General features: G+C 39.2%; 1 protein-coding gene across 8 annotated transcripts in view; it reads right to left on the reverse strand.

Annotated features, from left to right (window-relative positions):
• AFF2 (ALF transcription elongation factor 2) overlaps positions 1-25,820 on the reverse strand; it is a 339,493-nt gene that overhangs the window by 173,157 nt on the left and 140,516 nt on the right. The window lies entirely within an intron of this gene.

Below are 25,820 nucleotides of genomic sequence, written 5' to 3' on the forward strand. Positions count from 1 at the left end.
AAGCCACACGATGGGGCTGTCTTGTGTTTATGTTAACAGAAAGAATGTAAGTTTTGAGAGAAACATCCCACTCTTCTAATAAAGTATCAACTCCTGCTGCTATATATGGGTGGATTTCAGCTTAGCCAGGATAGCCATTATTTTCTATTTTTGTAGATCAGCTCCCCAGTTTATAAAATAAAGTCCTTTGAACACTGATGCTTCTTTTTAATTTCAAGGGATTTGTTTGTTTTATTTTGAGCCTGATCCTTGACAGAGATGAGATACCCACAGGTTGCAGCCATGGCAGTCTGAAAGAACGCCCGTGTTTGTGCTCTCATACAAAAAGGGGGTAGGACTCACCCCTGCAGTCCACCATCAAGGTCAAAAATACAGAAACTCAGAAGAGTTTGAAAAGAAAGCAGTGGGGGAGAGGAGAGGGACCCTACTGCTGTCCCATTACAGGAAAAGCTAATAAAGCTCACCCTTTGTAAGATATCAGAGGATCCACATGAGAGAGAGACATTACAAGCCAGGCTTCATTAGCTCCTTCGCTCACACAGTGACTTCTTTTTTACAAGAGAACAGAAGATTTCAGTCTCCTGAGCTGAAAGAAAGCACAAGCTGGCAGGGAAGAATGAGAGTAGATGAAAAGCAAGTTCTTCTTATCTTTTTCTAAATATTACCATACAAAGTGTTGGCTTGCATCCCTCTAGCACTGTCCCACCTAACAGCACTCCAAACAATGAGCAAAAGCCAGAGCTGGTGCCTGCTACGTGCAGGCAAAGGACCCAATTCAGGACACCTTGCATCTCTTCCTAAAGCCTGAGCCGGTGGCAAATTGGCAGTGCCATGTGTCAAGAACTTCTTGTAAGGCCTCAGCTCAGCTTTTTGCTCTGCCAGGTTCTTCTCATGGAAGCTCAAGGAGACCACACTCTCTGTCTGACCCTCAGCTTCTGCCTGAAGGCCAGGACCATGGCACAGGGACTCAAGAAGACCACATCTCACCTGCTAGGGAGAAGCCATTTCATGTCCCTACACCAGCAGGGACACAGCCAAGCCACTGAGCATTTCCTTGTGAGAGCTTAGGATTTACAGCAAGAAACCAAAAACTACACGTATAATATTCCACAAAAGATCAGGAACACTACTGATGGCCTCAGTCTCTGAAACAGAAATATTCCAGCACAACCCTGCATCACCTCCCAGTGTCCCCATTTATGCAGTTAAGAGCTGGCAAGCACAAGCCCAGCACTGGCACCAGATCTGGCACACTCAACATTTATCAGAACAACAGGCAGGGCTGACACTGCTTCTCCTCTTCTTTGAACACAAAAAACAAGGACTGACCAGCCCATTCACCAGCCCTGCAGCAGGGCAGAGGAGGAATGACACATGGACAACTGAAGAGCTAATTTCCCTTACATCAACATGAAACCTCAGCATAAACTTACAATAATTTATATTTTTTTTTACAGTTGATTTACATACAACATCTTGGTGATGTTTCTGAATATTTGGAATCACTGGGGATTACCATGTCCATGAAACAGAGATATTTGCTCTATCTCTCTTCCTCAGCAGAGACCCCCTGACCTGGACAGTCTGTCCAGCCTCTGTCCTCCTCAGGAGCTGCCTTCTACAAAGAGCTACTGAGCAGGATGCAGCAAGTTGCTTGGGACCAGCCCCATCAGTCAGGCCACAAACTTGGCTTTGCTGCTAGACCTGATAATTTTCTCCTGATGAAAGAGCAGAGGAATGGACTGATCCGAGTGCTTAATTTGGAAACATTTATATATCTGGAAGGATGCTCAGGAAAGCCAATATATAAATATGTATCTTTAAAAAAATACAAGATGCATCTTTTTTGCCAAGAAGATGCCTACGGAGTAACACTGAGTAGGAAGAGAAAATTGCTACAAGTATTTTTCACCCAAGTAATTTTTCTCATTGGTGCTGCAGAAGAAAACTGCAACTATTTAAGCATGGGACAAGCCAGGACCTGAATAACCAACTATTTTATTTCTGAGTCTACTTGCCAGTTACCTTCAAAATCCCAGCAATGTGTGACTCAGCTGCAATAATACCATATATGCTGGTAAAGGTAAAAAAAGAGCCCATGCCCCTGTTCTCCCTCCCTAGTGCTTTCCTGCACCTCAGATTTTTTGTGTTGCTCCTTCTCACCCAGCTCCCTTGTGATGGGTTGTGTAGATGCTCTCCAAGGATGAGGGTAATCTGAGATAATAACCCCCAACCTTTACAAATATTGCTGTGTTAGGAGTGGGTTATGTGGGAAAACAGAGCAAGTCTTACTATTTGTTCAGGCAGTCTCTAGCAAAACTAAGCTCCACAAGAACAGGGTGATGACACCATAACTGGGAAGTGCAGTTTAACAACATAAGTCCTTTATCATTGATGACAACATCACACCTTAACCTCATCAAACCACAGAAACAGGTTGGTGAAACATTATACTACAAGGGCCATCCCAAGAAGCATGCTCCAAACCTGTCAGACCCTTTTATTCAAGATTTAAGTTCTCTGAATAAAAAAAAAAAAAAAAAGGTGGGACTGGGGGGAGATTATGTCTTGATCTACCATAGCATTGAGACAATGTCCTCTACATGCTAGGACAGACACTTATATACATTGAGAATAATGTCTTTTTTACCTCCACCTTAATGTCTTGTTTTCCCCTCACATTTTCTTGGAAACATTGCTACAGACAGCACCAAGATGTGCAGGGGCTTCCTGATGCACAGAAATGATGTACACCTCCAAAAACTGAAGAACTTTGCCCTGGGCTTGGACTAGATTCCCAGCAGAGAAGTTGGCACAGAGGGAGAGCTTGGAGGCACAGGACTCTGGCAACTGCTGATCCATAGAAAGGAGATGGCAACACATCCAAGGACCAGAGAGGACAAGGAGCTTTCTGGAGATTGTAGGGAAAAGTGGGAACTGAATCTGGAGGCTGACACCTCCACTGGTGAAATTGCCAGTGACTTCAAACACCATTGACTTATAAAAGCTGTGACAATTTACAGCAGCTGAAGACCTGCCCCCAGGAGTCCTGCCTTGCTGCCCTCTGCTCTTACTGCTAGAGATCGATGACTCTTACAGGTCAGATTTTTTTGTTTTGTTTTGTCAGGCTTAGATTGCTTCTTTGTACACTGCTGAGATCAAATCAATTACTTTCCACTTCAACCATCTGACCAAAGTAATTCTAATGGAGCAGAAAGCAGAAACTCAGATAAAAGAAGGGACAACGTATTTTTCACTGTTATCTTCGTGCTGAGCATGATAAAGAAGGAATGAAGGCTGAAATAAAGATCATTCTTAATAATTCCCCCTCATGTAAGAGTAATGATCTTAATTCCCACCCTTTGTCTTTGTTGTGGCAACTGGGGACATGAGTTTAGATGGAAGATGAACCCTGTAAGCCTTCAAAAGAAGAGCACTTAGAACAGAAATCCTGTTTCCCTGATAACCATATCCAGAAAAACTATTATTTTGGAACATGATTGCATTTTTCAGCTACCTTAATATCATTTTTACTGTTCAGCTGCATGAAAAATTACCTAACCTGTTGGAATGGATTTCTTGACCCACACATAGCTACATTAAAGGGTGTAATTTAATGCAATCTAACTAAATTAGCACCAATTAGACAGGCTAAATTAAAGGGCATGTCACTAATAAATTTTATGCTAAACATATTACTGATAATAAGCCCACTAAAAATTGCATAATGAAATAAAATATTCTTTTTAACACTGCTCACTCTAAATATGAATACATAAAAAGTCATGAAATAATGGAATACAGTATGCTAATTCCCAGTTGCCTTTCAGGATAACATCACAGCAAGATTAATATGCAGCGATTATGGGGGTGTTTTAAAACAATGGGTCAAATCCTACAGGGAAGCAGAGAGCCAGGCCAAAATCTATGCAATACCTGGGATCCTGATCCTGTAAATATTTACATATATATGCCCATCTCCTTTGAATTAAGCAGCTCTGTTCCACAAAGTTGCTGGCTTGCTGCTGTGTCTCCTCGGAGAGTTTAATTGTAAGGCAGAGCAGGACATGAGGTACAACTGCAGAATGTGGTTGGATTTCCCATTGGACACTTTTTGTGGAGCATATTTTCAAAGTTTTACTCTCCAAAATACTACATACCAAAATTTTTACACTACGCTGTTGTAGGTAAAGATATCACAGTCCAAGAACTTAGGCTGAAGAGCTTCTACAAAGCTCTAAGCAAGCAGTTCTTTGATCAGTGCAAGTAAGGCTGGTTTCCTCCAGCTCTGTGTGCATCTGCCTGTCCTGTCTTCCAGGACTGGATTCTCTGATGTCTGATGAGAGCTGGGTTCATACCATGTCCCTTTCACCAACCACAGCCTCACTAAGCTCTCTCTTTCCTAGCTCACTGCTTGTTTTCACAAAACTTTCACATTTGGGAGCGCTACCATCTGCTTCAAATTTGGGGGAAATCGGTCAAGAGGTGCTGAGCGGGCAGACAGACACACTGAGCCCCATCCAAATTCCATAACCCCCATTCCTACCAGAAGGCAGTGGGACTTGGGTGACTCAGCTCTAAGCAGAGTTTAATGTTCAGCAGACTGAACACATTGGTGTCCATGTTTTCAGCTGTGCCCCAAGAAGCACTAAGAGAGATGTAAATGAGCCATTTGTGACTCCACTCATTTTCATCCTGAGGGAAGCTCCAAACTCTTGAGTGTCTCTTGCTCCCAAGGGCTAATAAGGTCCTAAATACTGCCAGGCATCCCCATGTAATGTACATGTCCTCTGTTGGGTAGACCCAGAGGTTTATGACCATTTTGCATCTTCTTTCTGACACAAAGCAGTCAGAAGGCCAGACAAGCTCTAGCACTCTATGTACAATTCATGTATGAGATATTTATTAATCAGTGATAAAATAAATCACTACAGTGGAAGTGACATCTTTATTAAGACAAACCAACATGTCCTGAATAGTAACGAGAAGGGGCTTCTGGAGTACAATCTCTGCACTCACACATTAACTAATTAAGGTCCTCAGCAGGGTCCTTGCTCACATGAGTTATCTGCTCTCACAAAGGTACTCTAAATTTAATAGGCTTATTTGTAACAATTGTAAAATCATGCTCTAGCCTCAAATTCCTGTTCTTCAGCTCTTCTGAAAAAATTACCCCCCCTGAAAATACTTTGAGGCAGAAACAGAGGTACTGTTTTAATCAACACTAATAATTCTGCACAAAACTTGCAGTAAAATCCATCTGGACGTTCTTAGCTGGCTTCCTGACACTTCATGCCCAGGTTGTGGCTGATGCTTGATGCAGAACTGACCCTTAAGCCACAGAGGAAGAGCTGTATAATACCTGTATTATAAAAGTAAAACTACACAGGGAAACTCTGCAAGTGAAAGAATTAACATCCATGGACATCACCCATGTGTTGGGGCTGCAGTTCATTCTCAGAAAACAGGAAGATTTCATATCAGAGCCTGCTTCATCCTGACCCCTTCATAAATATACCCTTCCCCTTATACAAAACCAAATAGGATTATAGGATTTCCTTGATTCTGTTCAGACCACAGGGGAAAAAAAGAAAAATGTATAATGACATTGTGCAGTGACCACTAAAATCCTAAACAGTGCTAAAGGCACCTGCAAACTTAGCTTTTCCTGCATTAGTACTTCCACTGCTCAAGCAGATTTTTTTTATAAATAGTTAGGAAACCATGCAAAATGACTACTGTTAATCAGACTATTTTCAAATTGTATGAAAATCAACATAAAAAATTGTGAACTGCCATCAATGCACACTTTACTAGATAAGGAACTGAAAAACCCCTGGTGAACTCACACTGGTGCACACTTTGAGGAAAATGTTGGGTTTGAAATAACAGAGACCTATTTTTTTTTTTTTTTTTTAATTTAAATTTGTAATTTTCCCCCACCCAGTCTTTTGGTCAGCACCTGTGTGGATACAAATTACCATGATTTTATTTATTTATTACCTTTCAGGGTATGAATCTCTCCAGGGTCTGGCCCATTGGAGACAGGAGTGCTGGTCCAGGAGACTTCTGTGCATTGTGCACAGTGCAGCATAAAGCCCCAGATGGTGGCTGCCTCTCTGCAAAGAGTTCTTGCTAAATCAAAAGCAGCCCTCTCAATATATGGCTCCACTATCATTTCAAAAACAATACACAAGTGATTTATTCTCTTTAAAAAAAAAATATCAATTTGGTTCATTAACCTATCACCATACAAAATCAGGAGTCAATTACATTGCCACATCAAATGTGTGTAAAGAAAATTACCCTGAAAAGAAGATGTAAAGGTGTCCATAAAGGCAGTGAAATGTGACCTATTAAATCAAGCTGTAACCTATTATGGGTCAAAAAACACATTTGTAGGGCCAACGGGCTCATGGCAATGGCCAATCTAGCATGAATTCTGCAGGTGTCTTTCAAATAAACATGAAATTTATCCTTTTCATTCCTACACTGTTACTGCCTTCTTATCTTCCACACCCTCTGTTTACTCAACACCCATATATGCAAATGACACACAGAAATGTCTCTTCCAAATTATGCAGCAGAACACACCATAGATGAGCAGTAAACAAGTAATTAAGACACAGAAAATAAGCAATAGAAGGGACACGAAGAACACCATTTTCCTCCAGTTTTACTGGGCATTTCATAATGCTATTAATCTCTCTGTCAGTTTACAACAAGTACCCTATCCCTAGTAGGGTAAATCTTGGAGTCAATGATCCAACACAAGATCTGAACCAGCTGTCTACAAATACTGATCAAAACCTTGTGAATGCCCTGAAATTCCTGTTTTGGGTAATTTTCTAACACTAACTTGAAGTTATTAAAAAACACAAATAAGTTAACTCATAACTTTGGTTGTCTCTGACTAATTTCTGAGTGATGTTGCTTTTGACTGATTTAAATCACTTGATTTCCAGTAAGCACCTCTAATATTTCAAGGTTTAACCAGTTTAGATTATATCTTGCCTCATTTGTACTGCAACAAATGGACTGAAAAAAAATCTGCTTTATGTTACATGCTAATATATACATATATTACTGAGACTTCTCAGAATGCCTCTGCTTTGGGATCACTCAGAAGAGCCTTTTGGGTTATACTGGGTTTGATTTGGCTTTCACTTGCACCAGAAGTCTAAACAGAAGTAATTAGATGGAAGTCACCAGCAGAACTGAGTCTGTCATTAAACTTGAAAATTTTTTACAGAAGTATTCCATTAATACAGGTGTACAGAACTGAGGCAGAAAACCAGATGGCTGGTGTGGGAAGCAGATGTATTCCTGATTTATTGAGCTGCTGTGTCAATGGTCCTGACTTGAGCAGAGCCAGGCCAGATGATTACTGTGAAGGGTCTCACTCTTGAAGGAGGCACAGACATGGGCTGCAATCTAAGCAACACAGGAATGAATCATGAGAAACAAATGCTAAGCCACCAGAGCTAATGTTGTAAAATCCAGACACCTAAGTAAAGAGCTGGGGCCAAAGTATTTAATTTTTAAATGTGTTTGTATTATTGAAAATATAATCCAATGAAGTTTTCAATAGGGAAAGAGTGCATACTCTAATAAAAATGCCTTTCTATAGATGCTTTCACCCTGGACCAAGCAGCTTTGCAGGTAACATGAAAACCCACCTCTGCCTCCTTCAGAGTTACTATATTTTTATTACCTAAACCACTCCACACTCCCTTATATCCTTCATGCTGCATAGCTGGCTTTTAAGTGGTCTAAAAATAACAGTCATTAAAGATGTTCCAGTCTCTTTGTTGAATCTGAATTCACACCAGCTCTGTCAAGGAAGGTTGGTCACAAACCTGTCTGCAGCAGGTGTGAGGCCATGCTCCTTTTTGGAGAATAATCTAATCTATCATATACATTTGTTTTCAGTGAACTGGTATGCTGCTCACAGCCAAAGAAATTGAGAAGCCTCCTACCCACTGCAGGAGATGTTTGAAGTATTGGTCAGTAAAGTAAAATGATTCTGCAGAGGTATCTGTGGAGATAAATTGCCCACTTATCTACCTTAATTTGTAAGACACATCAGGTGTCATATAAGACATTATTCCTAAGGGACTAAGTCACCTTCATAATCACCACAGAAGTGAGAACGTTGGGCAAACACTAACTAAATCAAAAGAAAAAGAGGGTTTTTTCCAAGGAAACACAATCTGTGTAACACAGAAGCCCAACAAATGAAAGCTTAGCAAATCCAGCAGCTATTGTTTGTTTTCCTGTGCCTATCTCTATCTGCATACATGGTTTTTAAGAAAAACACACATAATATGGTTATGATGACAGCAACACTATTCTCTGTGTTCCTCCTTTTGCTTAAGCAATTCCAGAGAAGAAATTAGGTATTGATTCTCTTCCTACCTGTGTCATCTTTTCTCTTTAAGATTCACAGTTTTCAGGCTTCAGTTCCATAACCAGGCTTTAGTTCTTGTTTAGGTAGCATCTAAACAAGACTCACTTTTCTGAAAGGAGCCCTGATTACTATTAATTATTCTTGGTTTTATTTGATTTGGGTTGGGTTTTTTTTCCTCAACAAATTTTTTAAATGCCTTTTTAGTGAAGCTGGGAATTAAACATTTTCAAGTTTTCACAGGACTAAGTGAGGAGAGTTGCTCCTTCACACTCACACCAAAACAGTCAATGAGAAAAGAGCCTCCTACAAGTTGGGCAACTGATTTCAGATTTCCAGTTCCAGCTGAAATTGAATGATCTTGCACAAGGAAGAGCAGTGCAAGACCTTTTCAATGAATTCCTTCACATGGGTCACTGTCATTTTGCTGATGCAAAGGTGGCACCAGTGGCTGGAGTCTGTAATTTGAGACTGAATGGTCAGAATCAGACAGAGGAATGCAAGCAGGGGGGTCACAACACCTCTGGTTTGCCACAATTTTACCTGTGGATGATAAGAAATTCACTTTTGCTATCAGGAAGTCCTGTCATGCAAAATTAAATCCATCAGAAATAATGAGTTTATAGTTGAGGCAGATGTAAACTTGAGTACTTGAGTACCTAAGGCAGCTTCAACAGAGGTGGGCTGATTATGTCAGCTGAAGATCTGCCCTTGGTTCCATTCAGAAAAAGACAAAACAGACCCTTCTTCTGATCAAGAGCCAGAATTTCATAATTTACTTAATGAGGAAGTCCACAGGGACACGAATGGTTAATACCAGATGTGTCAATCAAAATCTTTTAATGTTGAGTTGCTAATTTGATTTGTGAAATACTGTAACAAAGATTCATATAAGATTTCCTTAAGGGGTGTTTGTGGGATATTAAATTAACCTAGTGAATGTTTGTCCTGTTTTCCAACTAAAAAGAAATGTTTTCACAATAGTTTGCTCTCCAGGGCAAAGCCCATGAGTATAGAAAGAAAGATGCTCTGCCTTAAGATTCATATTCAGCTATGGTTCATTTAGATTTTTAGATTTAGGATGTCTTACCTTCCTCAGCTCTTCACAGACCACAAAATATGGGCTCCTTGCAAGGTTAAAGAGCCACCAAACTTCAGAGTTCTGCTTTAAAGCAGTTACTTAACAGACCATTCTGAGCAATGAACTATTTTGCTGGCATAAGGATATATGGATTTTGGGTGTCATTTGTAACTAGGCTCATGCTTTTAAAAAAATTGCAAGATGACTTTTATCAGAAATACATTGTTGTCTCCCCAGTTCTGTTGCACACTACATGCTTCAGAATCACTCTGAATCTCATGGTTAAACTCCTCTATATAACACAACACAAAAGGCACTGAAGATTAATGGATAAGTATCACAAACAAGTATAGATAAATATAGACTTAGACCATAGAGCTACAGTTAAGTTCTGTATTTGGAAAGAAAAAAATAGGGAAATGGGCACAAATAGAACAACCTTTCTTGAAGCAGCTGTCTATGTGTAGCCATTTCTAGCCTTTGGGCAAATGAATATGTATGCAAGAGTTAATTTTGGTTTTATGCAAAAGAGCAGTGTCAGGACTGTGCTTGACAAAAGGCAGAATTTAGGTGAGCTAATACCACTGTGTGTACTTTGGGATGACCTCCTTGAACATCCTATGGCATCAGCTAAATGAAATTCCTGGTTGCTAGACAATTTCCTTTAGCAGTGTTTCCTTCAAAATTAGGGAGGCTGATATTTATCATTTAGGGATACACTCTACAAACTCTGCACCAAGCTCCTTTGCACTCTCTGATTTAAGTGGGACACTCCCCAGGAGAAAAAGCACTAATTTACAGCAGTTGCAGCAGCACACAGCCCAGAGAAATGCTACAGTTTAGATTTATTTTAACCACACTGGTTATTTTTGTTACAGCTAACAGAAAAACCTCACTTTTCATTCCTAGTTGTCAGTATTTGGGTGGTTTTTTTAATAATAATAAATAGATTTTATATTTTTATTATCATTCCAGATGCTCATGTAAAGGCAGCTCATTAAATCACAGTTGTGCACTCTTCCGTGTTGTAATTTTCTCAGATAAATTTCCTTTTCTTTAAGAAGGTAATAAATATATAAAGCTTTTCTATCTATATATCTTTTAATCGACTTCAGTCATTTAACCTAGACCCTCTAACCAGATTAATAATAGAAAACGTGTCATAACAATCCCTTACCACAGGATGAATTATCATTATTGTTTTGGCATTGAAAATCCTTTCTGCTACCTAAAATTACCCTGCTTTTCAACAGTGCACAATACATGAATCACTTCCCTAATCCTACATGTTACTAAAAATCACATCCCAGTACAATAGAGCCATCTGACAAGCTCCTTTCTGACAGCATGCTAAACTATTGTGGTGGTGAATTCCCTGAGACACTCCAGTTCTGTTTCATTAATAAAACTTGCAAGTGAAAGCCAAAGGAGGAACCCTTCACACCCTGTGAGAATCCACCCAAAGGCTGAACTTCACATCCCAGTTCTTCCCATCATCTTTAATGTGATGGGTTCCCTTATACCAAAAAGGTGTTAAGCAGAGAAACATCGTTAGAGCTCCAGCTATACTTCTTCTGAAATCTAAAAATCTAAACATCTGGATTTTTTAACAGCTGGGGACAATTATAGTGCTGTTTCCAAACACCATAAATATGTGTGTATCCACAGCATTAAACACAGACAGGCTCTGATTCTCAGCTGCCTGGTAAATCAGTCAAATTTGACTGATACCAAGTGAGTTGTGCTGAATTTACAGCATCTGAGAGCCCAGCCCTCTCATTCACAACCACACATAAAAGGATGAGGGATCAATAGAACAAGAATACAGTTGAGAACCAGTCAACTAAAATTTTCAGTGTTGACTTTTGTCCTGATATTGACACCTTCCACAGTTTCAAGCTAGCTCTTTCTTACAACAACCTCAAAAAAGCATATTTACTTCCCTGGGACTTCAGGAGGAGTGAAACCTGTGTTCAGGAATAACTCCCAGTAAGGTAAGTGAGCAGCAAAGGGGACAGGTTTTTTTTTTATGTAAAATGCTTTCAAGGTACAGGTAAGTGAAGGAAGGTTGCATGGGCATTAGATGGTCACAGTCCTTCCAGCTGCCCTTCAATTTGCTGCTCCAGCCTCACAAAAGTGAAGCTTGCTCATCTCCAGTTCAAATCCTGGGGTGGCAAATGCTGTGAACTATTCATAATCCATAGTTACAGTTTTTAAATGACAGTAATTAGATGCTTGGACTTAGGCCCTGAATCAAAAAATCTAAACTTTCAGAGATCTGGAACACACGAGACAAAACATTACTGAGTCCATTTCTATTACATTTGGGTTTTAAAAGCTATTAAACCATCTGCCCTCTTTATGATCTTCTAATCAGAACCGACTTATTCTTCTACCAGACAAGTATTTAGGCAACTTTTTATTAAAACAAACCAGCGTTCATCAAAAGTGGTGTATTTTTAACACTAATTCTAATTATAACAAGCAGTGCATTTTGTGTGATTTCCAATTATGCGTGAGAAAAGTCAGCATAAGTGTCCTCTCTTATCATAATTATCTGTTTCTAATTTCAATTTTGGCTATGACTTTGCACTCAGTGATGTAAATGTAAATGTTCCTGTCAGATAAAGATTAATTTGACTTAAGCCCTCTTTGTTCTAATTATATATTCTATTTCTGCTCACCATGCAAGTTTTGTTCGAAGCCACATCTGTATTTTATCACAACAGTGAAGAAATTCTGTGGTATATAAAAAGGTAACTACAGGATTTTAGCTAGTCCTGTCAGGCACTGTTATGACAGTGCATGCTAGGACTGTGCCAAATGAATTAATAATTTAGCTCCCTCATTTATGGATTACTGTAATTATTACTTGAATATTAAAGTATGTGAACTTTCATCAAATGAAATAAAACTTGTTGCCCTAATTGCTTCTTTTACTCCTAAGGAAACATGACCTTTGTGGGGTTTGAACCTGAGCACCCTAAAACTACAGGGTATCACCTGCAGGCAGAACAGATATTTAACCTGGAGTGAAAGATAATTTTATCTCTGACTAACATGGAACATATTTCCTGGATATCTTCCTGTTAGGAAGCCAAGATTTTAGGGATAGTCTAGAGAGATTCCTGAAACTGAGCACATCAGCACTGTCTGGGTGTTACAGGGAAAAGGTAAGATAGAATCAGAGAGTGAGTAATTCTGCTTTATTTCTCCAGACTTTGAGTGAAGTCTCAAATTACAGGCATCTAAACCTATTTAAATTATGAGTTTTGCAGAACCTGCACTGCAGGATAAATTTCAAGACCACAGGCCAGTTCTGGCTTTGACCAAAATGGGATGTGACCCACTGGTCATGTCTTCTGACAAAGCTCTTCTGGAAGCAGTAAGCAAATCTGCTTTGGCAGAGGCATGATTCCAACATTGCCACTATCACTGCTTTTAACCCTGCTTGCATTCACATTCTAGAACATATTTTTTCCACCAAAACCATGACAAGTGAGGGCTTGCTTGAGTAAGGCCTGCAGGCACAGCTCAGAGGGGTTTCTCATCAGTCTGACAAGCTAAGATGAAATTCCAGCTTTAGTAATAGTAGGGCTGGTAAAGTCTTTTATCCCACTGCTTTCACAAAACTTACAGCAACTCCAGCAGTATTCAGCATCTTTGCTGACATTTGGGTGAAATTGCCCAACAAAATTAAAAGCCTTGGTACACATGGACACAACCACATATGTGAACCCCTCCTTGTCTATGGATGTTTGACCAATAAGTCTTGAAGACTTGGCTGGACCAGGTGACCTCCAGAGGTCCCTTCCATCCCCTAATATTCTGTGATTCTGTGAAACTTTGAAGCACACAGACGTTGTGGCAGGTCCTTTTCTGCTGCAGCAGAATTCTGGCTTTCCATTCACAGCCTGGGTCTAGCTCATCCTCTCAGCTGCTCTATTTTTCCAGAACTCATTTCCTTCTTCACTCTCCCAAGGAAAAACCACACACACACACATCTGCTCTAAGATTTATAAAGGAAAAGTGACTGCACCTAATTTTCAAAATATCAAATTGCTAGAATTCATTCTAAATAACAGGAAAAAAATTAAAAAAAATGCTTATGGCAACTTTATAGTCACAGTCAAGACTCAACAAGTCTATTATCCAATAGCTCAGTGGTGTGATATCTTTTCAAATAGTTTTCTCCTGACATTTCTGTCCACCTCAGGGGTCAACCACTCAAATAAACAACCCAGTGACTTGAGAGATCAAGATTTAGACACTTGCCACTCACTGACATTTAGACTTCCAACTTGATCTGTGCCAGCTGCTGTCTCAGATGCTGACTTCTGATCATGTCAGGGCTGCAAGCTGGCACGTAAGCACTTGTGACTGGCCACTGTCTTCAGAATGCATTTACAGCATTTCCTGACTATTCTGTAGTGTGGAGAAAAACTAAGCCTAAAAGTGTTTTGACACAACATCTCACCACTTCATTCAATTATTTATAAATCAGCGATGGGATGCACAGAAAAGCATTTTTTGGGTTGGTTTTTCCACTTTTTTCATTTACAAGAACACTGCTGCTTTACTTGCCAAACAAAAATACACTGCTGGAATATTGCTGTGATCTCAGCCCAGTATTTCTGTACACGGGATGACCTTCTGTACCTTTTATCTGGAGGAATTTGGCCCAGAGAGGCAGAAATCAACCAACATGTGATTCAGAGTTGCTGCAGAACCCGTCAGCTCTCATCAGCTTGTGATTTAGTGTAACCTGAACAGGGACAGACCTGTTATTTTGTATAGGAACCAACATGACATTATCCAGAGCCAGGAGGTCATTGGCTTAAATCTCAACTAATCTGATGTGTCAGACCAAAGACTCAGATTAGGCAGTTGGAGAAAATGAAAACATTCCTCTGCAATTTAATATCATAATTAACTACGGACAAAGGATACAACTACTTCAAAAGAAATAAAGCTTTAACAACAAAAGATAATGGGTCAAATTCACTGTGGGTATAAACTGCCAGAACTACGTTGATCTCACAGATCTCTGCCAGTTTTCACTAGTGGCAAATTAAGCTGCAATTAATGAATTTCAGACTCCAATTAATTGTTCATTGCTGAAATAATCCAGCTGGAGATGTGTGTATGCAGACAAACACTTTATAAGATCATTGTAGCAGCACTTCAGCTATCAAACAAAAACAGACAGTAAGAGGAGTCTAGGTAAATTTACCTATTAATTTTGGTTTAGTAAACCTTTTAAAAGCAGCCAGATTCTTACAGCTACCAGAAAAACATTCTGCAGATCAGAGAGAAAGAAAGAAGGCTTTACCTACAAGTCCAAATACTCCTAATAAATAAATGACTTTTATTGAAATGGGTTGAGCTACATCCATCTGCAGATGAAAATTAGCAGCATGGGCTTTCCTGGAGAGCATGAAAGCAAATTATTGAACTGGTGATTAAAAGAAACACAATAGTATAAATTTCTACTACACATTTATAATGTATATTTGAAAACCAAACTATGTCTGAATCACTCTAAACATCACTAAAAAAAGGAACAGTAGAAGCAGTTTCAGGATACTTCTTATTTTTTTCGACCTGATTTCCTGAGCTCTTGCCTCATCAGAATGGCCATCAGAATTCATTGGGGTTTATCTGTTAGGAAAGACATTCTTCCAAAATGAGAACTTGATTCAGGAAGGCATTTAAAACCAGGCTTCAGTGCTCTTCCAAATAGAAGTGGTTTCTATGTTAGGACCTTGACTTAGGAAGTAATTGTAGACTTTTAACAAAAATAGAGTTTGCTTTAGGTCAACAGCTTAAATACTCCAAGTTAAGCATTTATGTCAAGTGTGTGATTGGAGAGGGGTCTTAAATGCATTTTTTTCATTTTGCAAATGTTTGGGTTTTGAGGACATGAATAGATAAATATTAATTGAAGCTTTAGCAAATGTGTTAGTCAGTTTGTATGACAAGATAAAAATCCAGCTTTCTGTAGAGCCCTCTGTACACCCTTAATTCAACAGCAGGCACTTGTGTTCAGAAAAGTACCTCTGGATTGATACAGATGTAATGGGAATAACTGACAGGTTGCCCCTTCCAAAATATATTCCAAATACTTCCAAAATATATTTTGAGGGGAAAAAAACCCAAACTCACAACAGAAGTGTCAGGGACTGACAAAGGTTGATTGCTTCTGAATGACCTTAAATGCCTCTTCCTAATTCTACAGCATTGCTTCCTGATCTGAACTACTGAGTTGCCTCTTAAATTCATTCTTATTGTTTGCAGCAGTCTCCTCTGGCAATTTATAACCACACTTAAAATTTACCCCATAGTGTGTAATTTTCTGTGCAAAAAAGATGAACTACAAAGCAGCCAAAGAGCTAAAACAACTGGTGAAATAATTTCTACTCGTATTTTCTCCTGGAGAATTTAAAATAGTATCACCCTAAGGCAGCTTCTTTTTATAAAACAATAAGTAAAGAGTATCTTCCATGACTTCTGCATACAAAAAATATAATTAAAAATGCCTAGTATGAAAAATGTGGAAATTAATTTTTTTCCTGTTTATTAAATCCTTATTATCCCAGGAGCAAAAAGCTACATCACAACCACCTCCCTGATGTAAGCCAAGCAAGATGGTAGAGCTACTCATTCCCTGAACTACTCAATCTTTACCTTTTGTGAATTAAAAAAAAAAAAGAAAAATAAAGGGAGAGTGTGATTCCCAGGTAAATGGGTGACAGGACGATTGTTCCTGAGATGAATGATATTAGCTGCAGCACAAGGCAAGGAAGAAGAAGTGGATTTTAATGCTGTTGAAAATTATTGCCTTAAGAAATACAGTGGATGACTAAATGTCCTCTATTCAATGAAGAAATCATTGAGAAGTTTTTGGCAGGATGTCAAAAACTGCATTTAAGAGGACAATTAAAACAGCATAATGCAAGTGCTATAATTAGAACCATATCTGGTTGAGCAACATACTATTTATCTTCCAGGCTGCTAGAAGAATAATTCCCCATCAACTGTTGCTGGGGTTTATTGGGGTATTTACCAAATAATACAGATTTAGCAAGAAGATGAATTTTGCTACCATAAATACTAAGTGAAAAAATTGCACACGCCTTTGTACCTTGAAAGATTCTTCCATGATATTCATTTACCTCCTAAAAAATAACTCTACTGACATATCCCTATATTTATGTTATTTTAGAGGGACAGTGTCCAATCTCCACCTTCCACAAATTCAGACCTGGTCCTGCTGAGGTGCCTGAGTTCTGTGCAGTTTCAAGCCAACAACAGCTTGAGAATCAGTTGAGAATCAGTGCAGAATTCGAAGCTGAACATGGGAAACCCCTCAGAAGAGCTGCAAGGACCCCAAATTTCATCTATAGATGAAATAAGGCATCCATGTGATACATTACCATTCAGTAAACATAGAAGTAGGAAAAGAATTTGCATTATAAATAAAGTTTACACTTCCCAATAAGTGAACACAACCTTTAAGCAGGGGACTTGTCACGATACAGGAAAACATCTAAGAAGAACATTCAAAATAAATACAAATTCCTTTCACGACAAACCTCTCTTTTTGGGAAGCAGTGAAGTCCTGACTCAGCATGACATTTACCAGTGAACCAGGGGGTTGAGCAAGTAAATCAGGGGCTTCCAAAACCTCCAGCAGTGTGAGCAGCTGGAGAGAACCTCACACAGGTCACTTGGAGAGGACCTTTCTACCTGCTCCTCTGGAAGCCTGACATGAGAGCAGACAGCAGCAACGTGTGGTCATCTCTGATGGAAAAAGGAGCCAGATTCTCCTTTTACAACCAACACTGGGAGAACAACCCTGGAGCTGCCCAGACCACTTGGATTATTGCCAGCTCAGGCAGGAATATCTCTTACATGCTGCAATGTGTGAAGTAGGTGTGATATTAGAAAGAATTTCTTTCTGGAGAGGGTGATCAGCCATTGGAATGGGCTGCCCAGGGAAGGGGTGGATTCTCCATCCCTGGAGATATTTCAAAAGAGCCTGGATGTGGCACTCAGTGCCATGGGCTGGGAACCACGGGGGGAGTGGAGCAAGAGTTGGACTTGATGAGCTCTGAGGTCCCTTCCAACCCAGCCAATTCTATGATTCTATGATTCTATGATAAGTACCTAGAGAAGCCCACAAGCCATTGGAACTCCACGTGCTCTGAGGCACGATTAATAATGGACTTCAAAGCTTGGAAAAAGCTGAATTTCTTGAGGATTATCTGCAGAAAATTTCTGAATCTTTTGAAGGTGGTCTGTCTTTGCTCAGGGGTTCCATTTTATAAGGCACCGAGAGAAGTTGCAGTTGCTTAACCTCATTTTAGCACACAATGATTTTACAGTCTCCTTTCCTTCATTTTTAGTGCCACAGAAGTTCAGGATACCAATGTGCTGGGTGTCTAAGATGGAGGAAACCTGAGCAACTACGAGAAACCATGAGGAGACTCCAGCTTTCCATCCTGAGCATCCTGCAATTCAGATACACTTGTGTTCCACACTGCCTCTGTGTGGAAAAAGCCTGTTACACATTGTAAAGGATAATTGTTCAAGCAAGCTTCTGATGGGGTTTTGAAGAACAGTTTCTCTGAACTGAATATCAAGTCTCATGGAGGATCTCCTCATGTGGAGTTCTATTTCCTGTGGGACACTTCCGTGGAGGAACAGGCAGGGGAATACATCAGAACTAGATGCAAATTCCAGTGGTACAAATAATCACAATGTTTAGAACAGTGATTATACCATGCCCAATGCAAACTCCAGCAGAGAAAACCCACATATATGTATTTCTCCTACTGAAGAACAAGTAAGTCTAATATTAAAGCTTGCTGGTTTTCCTCTTTCTACCACACTCTGAACTATTTAAATTCTACACCATATTTCCTTTTCTTTATAGGTCTTCACCAGTCTAGGTGAGATAGAGGGTTTTTTTTTCCTAAACCCAAGAAATCAGAGTTATTCTCAGTTATTCTCAGCAGTAAAACATTACAAACTTAATGAATAGCCTATTAAGAATAATTCTTCATCATAAATAATGCTGCCCTACAACTCAGCCTACAATGAAAGCAAGCAACAAATTTCACAGATATTGTAACCACTGAACTAAATAGCCATTATATTTTCTTTAGGAATATATTGCCTTATACATATGAAACATAATGGGTATTAGTAAAATATTCCTCTTTGTACACGACAGATCACTTCAGATTATTTCAGCACTATTGAGACCTCTGGAACATCACACAATTAAAAAAAAAAAAAAAAATATATAGCTCAAATTCGTAAAGGTCAGTGACTAATTGTTAACCTTGGACGGGGAAGAAATCAGTATTTTTACTGACAGCACTTTGAGCCTGTTGTAAATCATATTCATATTCATATACTTAAGCATTAATTTACATACTTAATTTCTGACAGGTTGACAACTGCAGTCCTTCTATCCTCTTGCTGTAAAGTAAGAAGTCAATTGTTATTCAGTGTATCAGTTACAGTGGTAGTGCCACTAACTGTATTTTATATAATGTGCTATCTGCAGAAAAGCAGATAAGAATTTGATTTAACATCCAATTAAAAGCCGTCATTGAAAAATTACTTCAAATAAGCCTTTTATTTTCTTTAATCAGTCCTCAATTCAAGCCTTCCTTGGACCTACTGAACCAAGCATCGGGACTCATGAATTTTGATTAAAAAATTTGAGCCCATTTCTAACTTAACCAGATTTTTTTTTTTTGTTGCACTGTTTGATGGAAATTTAATAAATCTATGAATCCTTGCCAGCGTCATTTATCATCTTTTTTTCCACAAGACTGGCCCATTATGCCTCGGCAGTAAATTATGAGGAAACCAGCAAACCAAAACTTTTCAGTCCGATACTGAAGAAGAGATATAATCACTTGCATTGAACCATATAATTATAGTAGAATATGAATCTCTGAAACATTAAGTCCTGTTTTGAATATGTAATGCCCGTGCTTTGAGAGCCTACAAAGATTTCTAGCTGATCTAATATAGCTCAGTTTAGCATCATATTGAACAATTTGCTGTTAATGAAAATAACAGCAAAAGCCATAAACAACAAGCTGGGAGACTCGGCAAGAATTATTAGGGAAATCTTACTGGTTTTAGAGGAACAAATCAGAAAATCAGCCACCTTTTAGCATTCCAATTCAAACATTCATTCTGAACATAAAGCTTAACCTGGAGCCATCTTACAGAAATTTTGCTGGGTTAGGGCTGAAGTAGGAGGTGATTGAGAGACTTCTCAAAAGCCCTGGTGATAAAGCTCATACACACCTACAAATAGGCATTTCTTATCATTTCCCCTCTAAAGGGCAGCTTCACCCCCTCTGTGCACATGTAGCTCTATTAAAAGCAAAGGGAGCCATGTGCCTGGCTGCAAGGTAACATTGGGGTGCTATGAACCCAGTGGAAGGGGCTGAGAGTGTTCCTTTAAAGCATCCAAAAAACCCACACTTTGGTGTCTTGGTTTGATGCTGCTGTCCCTACCTTCCCTAGAGAGTTGTAGGAAGAGAGAGGCCCCATCCAGGGATGAATTTGAATTAGGAGCTGAATTAGCTGCTCCAATTCCCTCTGCAGAGATCCCAACCCATTTCTGTTGATGCTGATCCCTGGGAGCCAAGGAGACTCTCTGGAAAATTGGCCAATAAATAAGCACGGGGATGAGGTTCAGTGGTGTGAATGTCCCTGCCCCCAGCTGCCCACCACAACTTACAGCAAGGGACAGATTGTCCTGAGAGGAGAAGAAAGCCATGTACATAATTGGGAACAGAGACACAAGAAAAGGTGTTCTGGAAACAAGTCCAGCCTAGGCTTTCTGTTATTTTTGAAAGCAGGTCCTTTTTTTTTGTTCAAAAAATATTTTATTTTTTTTATCAGAGCAAGTTGTGCCTCAAGCTCCCGTGGAAACACCAAGGGCTGGGTTTGGGGCCCCTGGTCCTTGCACAGCAGAATAATCACTCACACTCATCCAGAAGAGACAGAACACAGACAGTGCCACAAAAACACTGGTCAGCTGGTTAATACCAAATGTATGCCACCAAAACCATCATTCAGCTGCTCCAGTCTTTCCTAAGGGTCCAACAGTATCTCATCTCTCCCTTGGGAAAACTCAGCAAAAATACCCTTAATTTCTTCAGCCATCAATAAAGGTTGGGTTAGGCCCAGTTTTTGATCTTATTGGTTCTTCCCCTGTCACTCTGAAATGGAATTCTCAAGGACTATCAAGACTGACCTTTAAAAATAATCCCAATTGTCCAGGCTTCAAGTTTTTTCTTGGTTGGTTTTATTTTTTTTTTTACTTGGGGTGTTGTGGGGTTTTGTGGTGTTTTTTTCTGTTGGGAAAATGACTTAGTTTGGCTGATACAATGAAACAAAATGTGTAAGAAGAGCTGTTCTCTGCTATAAAGCAACATCGGTTTCTTATTTTATTTTACTTACAAACCACATTGAAACTTTTGTGGGCAAGTCTGAGGATATAAAGAATTCATTCAAAAAAAAAAAAAAAAAAAAAAAAAAGAGGTTTGAAAAGAAAGGTTAGGCTGAGTTGTAAGAAAATTAAGTACCAATGAACAAACAATGATGGATATTCAAAGGGGCAACACAGAATTTTAAATGAAAAAGCCTGTCAAGTATTCAGGAATTAATTAATCATAGATTTAAAGTAGATTAATATTCTACTTGAGTAGCTGTAGTATTATCAAACTGTTGCTAATAAGGCAGGCATTTCTTGTGACAGTATCTCCTAAAGATTGATATTTCTTCCATTATAGCTGCTCTACCACTTCCTAACTGAGGAAGCATTTTGTGATCTTGCAGTTAAGGGTGTGCAAAGGGGTGTTACTAAATGGGTGCCCTATAACAAAAAAGTCTTAGTTAAAATTGATGCATTTCATTCCAGCTAACAGATCCTTCATGCAACTCAGCTGCAAGAGACCAAAAGGTCACCAAACAACAGCTGGTTTAACAAATTTGTAGTTATGTTTTCTTTATACATAGGTATAGCAGACTCCTGGACAGAAGGCAGTAGGTCTGAAGTGGGTTTGCAAATATATTGTTAATTACACACAACTGAATTAATCTGTGCAAATTCAGCTGGTCTATGAACACTGAGGGTAACCAGATCCAACCATTCTTACAGGACTCCTGATAAAAATCACTCAGGCTACAAGCCTCAGTTTATTTTACAGCACTTTCTGATCCCTCTCCATCAGATAGAGCCAGACACAACTGCAGAGCCTCAGAGTATGTCTTAGAAAAACAGCCCAGTGGTTGCAGATTTCAAAATACCTGTTCAGGAAATCATGCAAGTATCTGGCTGGTGGAAAACTGCCAATCAGCTCTGCAGTTTTAAATATTTTAAGAGCTTCCTAAAAGTAAAAAAAAAAACCTGTCAATTGCATTTCCTCTGATCTGTACCAGGGAACAAAACTTTTTCTTTTTTTTTTTTTCCTTTTTTTCTTTCTCTTTTTTTCTTTTTTCCCTTTTACCAAGTTCAGCAGACAACCTGTAACCCTACCTGCTAAATTACCTAGCTGACGCTCTTCTGGCACAGAGAAGATATTTCTGTCTAACAAAAACAAAACTGCCCATTGTGGGATACTTTGCATTAGTCTCAGAGGAGGGAAGGGAATAGTTTCCTGCCCTGATTTTGATGCTCTCTCTACAGGAATTGCCCTCTGGCCCCTTGGCAGGAACTCCATGACCCAGCTGAGCTTTCTACTGAATAGCTCAGCAGGGCGCAGGAGCCGGTTGCGTGGCTTCACATGGTGCAGAGAGTGGTTGAGTTTTTCCCCTTAGCAGTACCCCGGCCATTTTGAAACATCTGCAAACAGCTTCTATTCATGGTACAAAGAGAGGGGGAAAGAAATTCTCCAGCTGTTGCATCTCTGCTGAAGCTTTTTTTATTCCCCTCTACCGCGCTCGTGACGCTTTTGAAGGACACCGAAAGGTTTCCATTATTCAGGTTGGAATAACATCTGCTCAACAAATATTGGTACTCCTCGGGAAGCACCTCATTTGAGCAGCAGCTCAAATGCTTCACGACGTTACAATACACCACATTTTATTTTCTATACCATTCAGAAGACACAGTGTCACAGCCACGCTGGAGTAAATGCGCAAGGAACAGTAGAAAGAGCTGCAAACAAAGAGAAAATGAAGATGGGGTTTAAAGGTCTTGTTCTATAGTTGAAGGGGGTGGATAGACCATATCCCACACCTGGAGGGTATCTCAAGAGGAAAATGACCTCTCTTCAGTGCACCAGGTAATATGCCAAGAAGGAAAACTATCCCAGAGAGGTGGCCATGTTAGGATGGGGTATGTGAGCAGATGGACATTAGGTCAGTAGCATGGAATAAAGTCCAAAGAGTTTTGAACTGAAAGCTAAGAAGGCAAAATGGAAGTTACTGAGCCCTCCTTCCTGAGAGCAGAAAAGAAATCAGCTTGTAGCACTGAATTGTAAAGATTGGACTTCACATATCTGCTAGGCTAGGAGCTAACAGCACTAAGCTGTTACTGAAATCAAAATGTCATTTTTGGCTGCTTGTTCTTTCACAACACATTTGCTACAGCAGACGAGACCAATTATCCAAAAACGGGGTGGCATTTAATTTAGCATCTTGGGTGCTGAAAAAACCCAGCTGAGATACTTGCTGGACTTAACCCCATGACTTAGCTGCACACACTCACATATCACTTTTACCAGTTTTATTAAAATGTTAAAAATCACAAAAGGACAATAATATACCTGTCTGCCTATCATGTGGACACCTACATCTGTTTTTTGGTGTTGTTTTTATTTTGGTTTGGTTTGGGTTTTTTTGTGGTTTTGGTTGGTTGGTTTTTGTTTTGTTTTGTTTTGTTTTTTTCACTATAAGCATCCTTTGGATGAGGAATTAAAGAAAGAAATATGACCACATAGAGGCATATTCCAGCATTAGAATTTTCTAGGTGCATACTCCTTAGCTTTACAATTTCTTTTTGTTCAGGGAACAAAAATTAATTTAGCAACATCACCAACATTTCAATTTACTGAGACTTCACTAAACTTGCAATTCTTCAGCACCTGTCAGAAGGGCTCTGAAGACTTCCCAGGACTCTGCCTGTGGAGATGCAGTCATCAAATTACAAGAGAAAGCACAGACATCTGTACAGATGACCTCAGAAGAGATCTTTGTAACAGATAGACCCAGGAGTTATTTATTGTACTTCTAGTGAATAACTATTTAACCAGATTTAGGGTCATTTTTTGACCAGTGATAACATCTAGCTAATGCTTACACATATAATTTCTGTGTGATCTCAAGTTGTAGCATTTGTAGGTATTTGTATAGTCATTATACAGCTCTTATGTTTAATGTTATCTACACCTTGGCGTAATGTGCCAGATGATGTAACCTGTAGTTTTTAAAAGACATCAAGACATTTAAAGGTCTATTTCCACAGCTATTAAAAACTGCTTAGAGGCACATAAAGAAGAAACATACTTAGATTATTTTTAAAAGTCTTTCAAAGTTCATTTTTTACACGTTGATTCTGTAACGCTGTGCCATTTCTTACAGATTTTGATTACTGAACAGGGAATTAATAAATATTTTACTTGGTAATTCATAGTGTTTTCAGCCTCAAAAGAAAAGCAGAAGACATTCTCAGATGTTTGAAAGCCACAAAATTTATAACAGATAGTTGAAAAGTCAGACCTTTAACAGTTCACCTCAAGCTGTTGCTTTTTGCGTTTCTAAATTGTATTTTGAGGGACACAAAAAGCATCTGATCCCCTACGTTTTTTCAAACCGACACTTTAAAAATGTTAATTATACATTTCTGCTGGCACCTCACAGCCACATTTCACTTGAGATTACACTAGAATGTACCCATGTGCTACATGATCTCAACATCAGCACTGTGCTTAGAGGAACACCTTAAAAATAACGTGTTTAAGGATAGCTTGCTGCAAAGGAGGAAACTTGGCTCCACCAATGCATAACAAACCAGACTGCTGGAAACTTCAAATTCAAAACCTAAACAAGCTCGTTGGCTGGCCAGAAAAGGAAGGAGTGTGACTTTATCAGCTTCAGCCTCTCCTCCATGCAATGCATGCACCAGCAGAGGAACCTCATTAACAGCAAAACCTGGGGACGCTGTTACCAAAGTTCCTCCTTGTGCCACTATGCAGCCTTCACATTTCATACTGAAGATTTTTCATGGCAAATGAGTATTGCAGAGCAAAAGAAAACAGAAGAAATAGTCACTAAAGTGAGTGCAGGAAACATAAAAACCCCTGCGAGCAGCAGGAGCAGGAGGCACAGCAGAGGCAGAAAGAAACTTGACGGTCAACTCTCCCATCACTTGGATTAATGAGCTCTAGAAATGTGGGGTCCCACTGTATTAATATCCATGACATAATGTGCTCCCCCCCCCTGTAAATAGAGGATTCAGGATGCCTGGGGTCTAGGCAGTCTCTCACTGAAGATAATGGGCCCAAACTGATTTTAGACACAGGTCCCTTTCCCTTGAGACAGTTCCTAATGATCTCCAGTGTTACAAAGGCATGACAAAAATATAAAGCTGTCACATCAGCTGAGATAGATCTTTTACAATTACCTTGACTCCTGAAAGTAGTCCATCATATCTTATTCATAAAAATTGTATTTTTCTCTGTTTGCACTTACATAGCCTCTCTACTTTAGTCCATTGTACAATAAGTGGAATAAACATTTATTTTTCATGAGCTCACCAAACTGTCTTCAATAAAATAAGCTAATGCTTCTCAAAGGCTGTTCTTAATTTTAGTTTCTTTCCTAATAGTTAATTGTACCACTAGAGGTTCATCAAATCATACTACTGGAGAATGCTAAAATTGAAAAAGAATAATTATAATAGACAGGGATGTTTTCTAAATACAGGTTCCAATCTTATATTTAGCCCTGCTGGAAAATCTGGAAAAGGTTTGCTTCCTATTCACACTTGTCTCCATGCAACAAGGTGAGGGTCTGTCCCAAAACAAATTAGTATTTTGTCAGCCATACTGTCAAATTAAAACATTTCTTTATGCTTGTGAGACTGAAAGCCACAATTTTCAAACAGTAATTACATTCACTGGTGGTAGGGAGTGCATACATACACACTGATACATTAAGGAGATGGCAGCTTTCCAAGTCTAGCAGCCAAAAAAATTAAACATTAGTAATTTATAAAGAATGATCGAGTTTAAGAAAATATGAACTTTTTGCTCAACTGGATTTTTTAAATATAGCATGAAGAAAAATAAC

This window comes from Heliangelus exortis, chromosome 14 (genome assembly GCF_036169615.1).
Source record: "Heliangelus exortis chromosome 14, bHelExo1.hap1, whole genome shotgun sequence".
NCBI classification, from domain to species: Eukaryota; Metazoa; Chordata; class Aves; order Apodiformes; family Trochilidae; genus Heliangelus; species Heliangelus exortis.